The sequence below is a fragment of the Pongo abelii genome, chromosome 1 (genome assembly GCF_028885655.2).
Source record: "Pongo abelii isolate AG06213 chromosome 1, NHGRI_mPonAbe1-v2.0_pri, whole genome shotgun sequence".
NCBI classification, from domain to species: domain Eukaryota; kingdom Metazoa; phylum Chordata; class Mammalia; order Primates; family Hominidae; genus Pongo; species Pongo abelii.
In genome coordinates this window covers 89,426,191-89,434,713 of record NC_071985.2, presented here as the reverse complement: position 1 = coordinate 89,434,713, position 8,523 = coordinate 89,426,191, and positions in this window count along the sequence as shown.

Here is an 8,523-nt window from a genome sequence, read left to right as displayed (position 1 = left end):
ATCCCCCAGCCCGACACCCGTAAAGGGTCTGTGCTGAGGAGGATTAGTAAAAGAGGGAAAGAACTCCTCTTTGCAATTGAGACAAGAGGAAGGCATCTGTCTCCTGCCCACCCCTAGGCAATGGAATGTCTCGGTGTAAAACCAGATTGTATATTCCATCTACTAAGATAAAGGAAAACCACCTTAAGGCTGGAGGTAGGACATGCAGGCAGCAATACTGCTCTTTAAGGCATTGAGATGTTTATGTGTATACATATCTAAAGCACAGCACTTAATTCTTTACCTTGTCTATGATGCAGAGACCTTGTTCATGTGTTTATCTGCTGACCTTCTCTCCACTATTATCCTATGACCCTGCCACATCCCCCTCTCCAAGAAACACCCAAGAATGATGAGTAAATACTAAAGAACTCAGAAGCCAGCAGGATGCTCCGTACGCTGAACGCCAGTCCCCTAGGCCCCCTTTTTCCTTTCTCTATACTTTGTCTCTGCATCTCTTTCTTTTCGAAGTCTCTCATTCCACCTAATGAGAAACACCCACAGGTGTAGAGAGGCAACCCACCCCTTCATGAGCCACTGTGCCCGGCCTGAATTAAATTTTTTAAAGTTTAATTGAGCAATGAACAGTTCCTGAAACTGGCAGCCTCCTGAGCCAGAATAGGTTCAGAGACTCCAGCACAGCCACATGGTGGAAGATTTACTGATGGAAAAGGAAAGTGACATACAGTAAATGGAAGTGAGGTACAGAAACAGCTGCATTGGTTATAGCTTGGCATTTGCCTTGTTTGAACACGGTTTGAACATTTAGCCACATTTGATGGTCAAAATTTGGTGATTGGCACAAGAGTAGACTACAGTTTGTTCACATTTCCACTTAGGCCATAGTTCATGATGAAACCTTTAAGCCGAACTTAAAATATGTAACAAAGCCGCTTTAGGCTAAACCTGATTTAACAATTCCCCCCTTTTGGTCATCCTCTCAATTTTGAGAGATTTACTGAAACTTTAGTCATTGATGTCACAATCACCATCGTAAAAGTGCTTATTTGGTCTTGAAACCCACTGGGAAATGGTAGAACAGTGGGTTTTTGCAAGGTGGGAACAAGGACTTTGGGTTGTTTTTTTAAGGGTAGAGGGTAATTCCTTATGCTGGGATGTCCTGTTTACAGGAGAAAAAACAAAACCTGGTCTGTTCTAGGATCTATGTGTTTCCTTAAAATCTTAATTTGATTATGTCACATTTAGAACAAGTGACTCCATTTTGGTTTGGTCTGGTCTGTTTGGGCCTAGTGCATGAGTTCAGTCCAAAACAATGTCCTTCCATAATTTTGTTTAAAAATTCCCCCATTTGGTCCTCACTTAGGTGAGATGGTGACCATAACTTAGTGTAACTCTCAGTTGCCATCATTTTGGATTTCCAGTATCAGCATGTCATTCACAGGTTACGGTGCCCTCATGGTCACACGTTTCTTTTCTTTTTTTTTTTTTTTTTTTTTTTTGAGACAAGGTCTTACTCTGTCACCTAGGCTGGAGTGCAGTGGAGCGATCTCGGCTCATTTCAACCTCCACCTCCTGGGCTCAAGTGATCCTCCCACTTCTGCCTCCTGAGTAGCTGGGACTACAGATGTGCACCACCACATCCAGCTAATTTTTGTACTTTTTGTAGAGATAGGGTTTCACCATGTTGCCCAGGCTGGTCTCAAACTCCTAGACTCAAGGCATCTGCCTGCCTTGGCCTCCAAAAGTGCTGGGATTACAAGTATAAGCCACCATGCCTGGCCCGTGGTCACACATTTCTTTCAGCCCTTGTCATTCCAGTTGAAGCAAGACCATTTGACATTTTAGTGATGGCTGCATGCAAACATTTAAAACTTTTGAGAGAATACAGTGCACCAGGGAGATGACTATTATGACAACATGAGGATAATACCAAGAGTTTGGCTTATATTCTTTACTCAGGGTCCCCATAAACCAACCCCTAAAATCAAATAGATAAAAAAAGAGCTAGATATACAGTCTACTTGCTTAACTAAGCAGTCTCTTCATTAATCCCCTACAACTGAATCTCTATCATACCCAAGACAAGGTATTTCTCATTAGGCTACAAAGTGTCAGCAGTTGCACAGGTATTTCTCTGTTTAGCCAGCAAGTAATCTAAAGCAATTTTATTATTTAGCATAACTTTCATGAATAATTTAAAGTCTGTTGTGTAATCATATCCATTACAGTAGAATCTGCTGTAGAGCCTATCATGAGGGATACATTTCTAATCAATGCCTTTTTTACTCCAAACCATGGAAAAATGGACCTAATGAATGATGCCATTCTAGAAGAGTGAAGACCTCCTGGCAATGTTCTCTTTAACTCATCATGCAGGTTAAGAGGGGTGAACCAATGTTCTGTTTCTGAATGATTATGAAGTAATACATGTACCATTAAAATTTCTCACCTGCATTGAGCCTTCATCTTCCATCTATCAAGGTATAATGTCATCCATGTATAAGGCTCACTACAAAATCCTTCACAGATAAAAGTATACTAACAGATCCTCTTTTTTGGGGGGGGGACAGAGTCTTGCTCTGTCACCGTTCCAGACTGGAACCCAATGGCACGATCTCGGCTCACTACAACCTCTGCCTCCTAGGTTCAAGTGATTCTCCTGCCTCAGCCTCCTGAGTAGCTGTGACTACAGGCCTGTGTCACCACACCTGGCTTGTTTTTGTATTCTTAGTAGAGACGGGGTTTCACCATGTCGGTAAGGCTAGTCTTGAACTCCTGACCTCAAGTGATCTGTCCTCCTTGGCCTTCCAAGTGCTGGAATTACAGGCATGAGCCACCATGCCCAGCTGCTCTTTTCACTTCTGTTGTTCATAGAGGCATAAGCAAGGGAAAAAAATATTCAAAGAGTCATGATAGTAGAGAGGTCTGGATCCATGGCCTTAGGAAAAAGCTGTTCACACCAAGGATGTCATTTTCTTCTGGGGAGAAACTTCCCTGATTGGCTTTACCTTAAGTGTTCCAATGGCTCAACAAGAGTGTGGAGGGACCCATCTCAGTTGTGAGATTGTGACCCTGAGATTCAAAGTCCCAAAGTTTTGCTGCAGTGTGGATGGCAAGGGCAGTCTTTCTCTGACATTCTCAGAAGATCCAATCTTCGGGTTTTAGATTGTGAAGGAGTTGATTGTCCTCATAAAAAGCTTTCTTTACCTGTGGCATAATAATCTACTGTTATAACATCAGCCCTCTTCCATGGGAAAGCTCTTATACAACCAGGAAACATGCATTGAAAATGACAACTGAATGAATTCTCTCTATAAATGTTTAAATGGCCCATCAGTTTGCAGAATGTACTTGAAGCTTTGATTGTCTTCCCGGGATGTGGGTTTGACAAACCAAACATTGGTCATAAACTATTTTAGCAATTTAAAAGTCACCACACCAATATGTATTTAATTTGGATCATTTTATCTTTTCCATAATGAGTCACAGAACGAAGAGTTTTAATAACAAAAGCTTTAAGGACTCAGAAAGGACAAGGCAGACTTCACAGTTCTCCATGAGTCCATGCTTAACTGGACTTATATCCTCTTGAATACTAGTTGTTTCTCCAATTTAGGGACATAGCACTGATAACTGATGGGTTATCATAAGTAATTTGACTTAGACCATGGAATTCATTCAAATTGTGTATTTAAACAATTTCAGTATTGGCTGATTTAGCATGAAAATCTGACAAAGTATTCTCTTGGTTTTCAAATAATTTTTGTTCTACTTGGATTAGCAGTTTTATAAACCAGTCAGTCTTTTTATTAAAGTTCCAGGAATTCTTATTCAGTCCAAATGATATGATTCTAAAGTCATCAGAAACCTGTATTCAAGAGTGCTTTTCAGTGTCCTTTTCATCCTTTCATGAACCTCCTAAAAGACACTATATTCTAGGATTTTGCCTACTTATGAAGCTTTCAGAAACTGCATCAGAATTAAGCAATTAACTATGGAAATGACTTTAAATTGTCATAAGGACAAAATTGACAAGGAAATTTCTGTGGTCTACAATATCTTAATATAATAACCATAATTATTATTGATAGCATATACTCAGACATATTAGAACCTTAAATCCCGTATGATTTGGGAACAGGTATTAATAAATTCACTAAAATATAAGCTGAAGAAAGATAGATATTATTTCTTATTTTAACAATGCTTCTCATGTAACTTGTCAAATAATTCTGTTTTCCTCTCTTTTGGATGCTTCGGGGGTACTTTGTAGCATCCCAAAGTTAGAGGTTAAAAAAGACTTAATTTGGAAGCTAAAATTTGATTTTGGGAAGCCTGTCAAATATGTTAAAGTTTTAAAAGACTTAATGTTATAAAATAGAGTTACAGGTCTGTATTTGTCCATTTTCACACTGCTGATAAAGACATACCCGAGACTGGGCAATTTACAGAGGAAAGAGGGTTAATGGAGAACTCACAGTTCCATGTGGCTGGGGAAGCTCACAATCATGGCAGAAGGCAAGGAGGAGCAAGTCATATTTTTCATGGGTGGCAGCAGGCAAAGACAGAGAACTTGTGCAGGCTAGCTCCCATTTTTTTTGGGTGGGGGTTGGGTTTTTTTGTTGTTGTTGTTGTTGTTGGTTTGTTTTTTGTGGTTTTTTCTTTTTTTTTTGAGACACAGTCTTGCTCCCTTGCCCAGGCTAGAGTGCAGTGGCACAATCTCAGTTCACTGCAACCTCCACCACCCAGGTTGCAGTGATTTTCCTGCCTCAGCCTCCCGAGTAGCTGGGGTTACAGGTGCCCTCCACTGCACTCAGCCAATTTTTGTATTTTTAGTAGAGACGGGGTTTTACCATCTTGGCTAGGCTGGTCTCATACTCCTGACTTCATGATCCACCCACCTCAGTCTCCCAAAATGCTGGGATTGAACTTCCATTTTTAAAGCCAACAGATGTCATGAGACTTATTCACTAACACAAGAACAGCACAGAAAAGAACCACCCCCATGATTCAATTACCTCCTGTCGAGTCCCTCCCACCACAGGTGGGAATTATGGGAGCTACAGGATGAGATTTGGGTGGGGACACAGAGCCAAACCATATCAAGGTCACTATAAGTCATTCATTTAGCCAAAATGATAACTCAACAATTTTTAAAAGGCAAAAACCTCTACTCATTGATAGAGGGAAGACTTAGTTTCCCAAACTCTGTCTGTTGTCTTTCCCTTCCCTTTCCTATAGTTTATTCAAAAGACAAACAAAAATCTTTCATAGCCAGCCGTGGTGTCTCATGCCTGTAATCCCAGCACTTTGGGAGGGCAAGGTGGGTGGATTGCCTGAGCTAAGGAGTTCAAGACCAGCCTGGGCAACATGGTGAAACCCTATCTCTACTAAGATACAAAAATTAGCCGAATGTGGTGGCACACACCTGTAATCCCAGCTACTTGGGAGGCTGAGGCAGGAGAATTGCTTGAACCTGGGAGGCAGAGATTGCAGTGAGCCGAGATTGTGCCACTGCCCTCCAGCCTGGGTGACAAAGCAAGAATCCATCTCCAAAAAAAAAAAAAAAAAAACTTTCATTATTCTTTCATATACGTAAATATCTTACTCAAGAGAAAAGCCAAATTTCTTTTCTTTCTTTAATTTTTTATTTTAAATTCTGGGATACATGTGTTGAACATGCAGATTTGTTACACAGGTATACATGTGCCATGGTGTTTTGCTGCACCTATCAACCTGTCATCTAGGTTTTAAGCCATGCATGCATTAGGTATCTGTCCTAATGCTCTCCCTCCCCTTTTCCCCCACCCCCTAACAGACCCAGTGTGTGACGTTCCCCTCTCTGTGTCTATGTGTTTTCATTGTTCAGCTCCCACTTATGAGTAAGAACTTGCAGTGTTTTGTTTTCTGTTCCTCTGTTAGTTTGCTGAGGATGATGGTTTCCAGCTTCCTCCATGTCCCTGCAAAAGACAAGAGCTCATTCTTTTTTATGGCTGCGTGGTATTCCATGGTGTATTTGTGCCACATTTTCTTTATCCAGTCTATCATTGATGGGCATTTGGGTTGGTTCTAAGTCTTTGCTATTGTAAATAGTGCTGCAATAAACGTAAGTGTGCATGTGTGAGAAAGTCAAATTTCACCCTTGCATTTGTGTACTATTAATGTCAACATCAATTTTTAATGAAACCTTATAGGCAAATCTATCTAATCCTAATCAGTTTGACCATAAGGTAAGAGTCTCATAAGCCTCTTAAAACCCTTTACAAATTTTTGTTAAAGAGCAGATCAGTTCTCTAAGAAAACCCTGTTGTGCTTATTCCAATGTTCAATTTATGGAAAAATCAAATAATACCCCTTTAAATTTAGCTGATATGTTCCCACACAGAATTTCTTTTACAATATTAATGTTCTATAAACCTTCCACAACTTGCTCAAACCTTCAGCCTTATCCTATCTAACTTAAAACAATCCTTTAATCCTTTAATTTAGGTGCACACAAAAACCCACATTCCCTTGCCTTCTTATAATCTTTTGCCAAAATCACATTTTACCTTCCTCTCACATCTTGCATGTAAAACTGTTTTTTCAGTAGTCTCAATTATATGGTACAATGTTAACTCTTAGCAATTTTTATTTTTGGTGAAAAACCTGGTAAGTGATTTTAATTATGTACTAGGTGTGGAGCCTAGGACACCAGAAAGAAATGCAGATAAAGTCTGATTTATTCCAGCATAGCCAGGGGGCATGGCTAACTCCACATGTCCCCAGGGCTTACCTAGAATGTAATGGCTCCAAAGCAAGTAAGTTGAACAATTTTCAAATGACAAAGCAGTTTATGACCTTAAAGCATTTAGCAAACCTAATATCTGACATGCCTAATTTAGACCAAATAGCTTTATTTTACCAATAATCTTTAAAACTCTTCATTTCTCAAAGTCACATTAACTAAAAGGCATTAATTACAGTTTTTATTTTTGATATGGTTCAGCTGTGTCCCCACCCAAATCTCGTCTTGAATTGTAGCTCCTGTAATTCCCATGTGCTGTGGGAGGGACTAGGTGGGAAATAATTGAATCACAGAGGTGGTTCCCCCCATAATGTTCTCATGGTACTGAATATATCTCATGAGATCTGATGGTTTTATGAGGGAAAAACCCTTTGATTTTGTCCTTGTCCACCACCATGTAAGACATGCCTTTCACCTTCTGCCATGATTATGAGGCCTCCCCAGCCACGTGGAACTGTGAGTCCATTAAACCTCTTTTTCTTTACAAATTACCCAGTCTTGGGTATGTCTTTATCAGCAATGTAAAAATGAACTAATACAGTAAATTGGACCAGGAGTGGGCACCACTGTAAAGATACCCAAAAATATGGAAATGACTTTGGAACTGGATAGCAGGCAGAGGTTGGAACAGTTTGGATGGCTCAGAAGAAGACAGGAAAATGTGAGAAAGTTTGGAACTTCCTAGAGACTTTTTGAATGGCTTTGACCAAAATGCTGATAATGACATGCATGGACAATGAAACCCAGGCTGAGGTGATCTCAGATGGAGATGAGGAACTTGTTGGCAACTAGAGTAAAGGTGATTCTTGTTATGTTTAGCAAAGAGACTGGCAGCATTTTGTCCCTGCCCTAGAGATTTGTGGAACTTTGAACTTGAAGGAGATGATTTAGGGTATCTTGTGGAAGAAATTTCTAAGCAGTGAAGCATTCAAGAAGTAACTTGGGTGCTGTTAAAAGCTTTCAATTTTAAAAGGGAAACAGAGCCTAAAAGTTGAGAAAATTTGCAGCCCAATGATGTAATGGAAAAGAAAAACCTGGCCAGGCACGATGGCTCATGCCTGTAATCCTAACACTTTGGGAGGCCAAGGTGGGCTGATTGCCTGAGCTCAGGATTTTGAGACCAGCCTGGGCAACATGGTGAAACCCCATCTCTATTAAAATACAAAAAAATTAGCCAATTGTGGCAGCATGCACCTGTAGTCCCAGCTACTTGGGGGGCTGAGGCAGGAGAATTGCTTGAATCCAGGAGGTGGAGGTTGCAGTGACCTGAGATTGTGCCACTGCACTCCAGCCTGGGTGAGAAGAGTGAGACTCCATCTCAAAAAAAAAGGAAAGAAAAACCCATTTTCTGAGGAGAAATTCAAGCCAGCTGCAGAAATTGGCCTAAGTAATCAGGAGCCAAATGTTAATCACCAAGACAATGGGGAAAATGTCTCCAGGGCATGTCAGAGGTCTTTGAAGCAGCCCCTCCCATCACAGGCCCTAAGGCCTAGAGGAAACAATGGTTTTGTGGGCAGGACACCGGGGCCCCATGCTGTGTGCAGTCTAGGGTCTTGGTGCCCTGCATCCCAGCCACTCTAGCCATGGTTAAATGTGCCAAGGTACAGCTCAGGCCATGGTTTCAGATGGTGCAAGCCTCACTCCTTGGCAACTTCCACGTGGTGTTGAGCCTGCAGGTGCACAGAAGTCAAGAATTGAGGTTTGGGAACCTCCATCTGGATTTCAGAGGATGTACA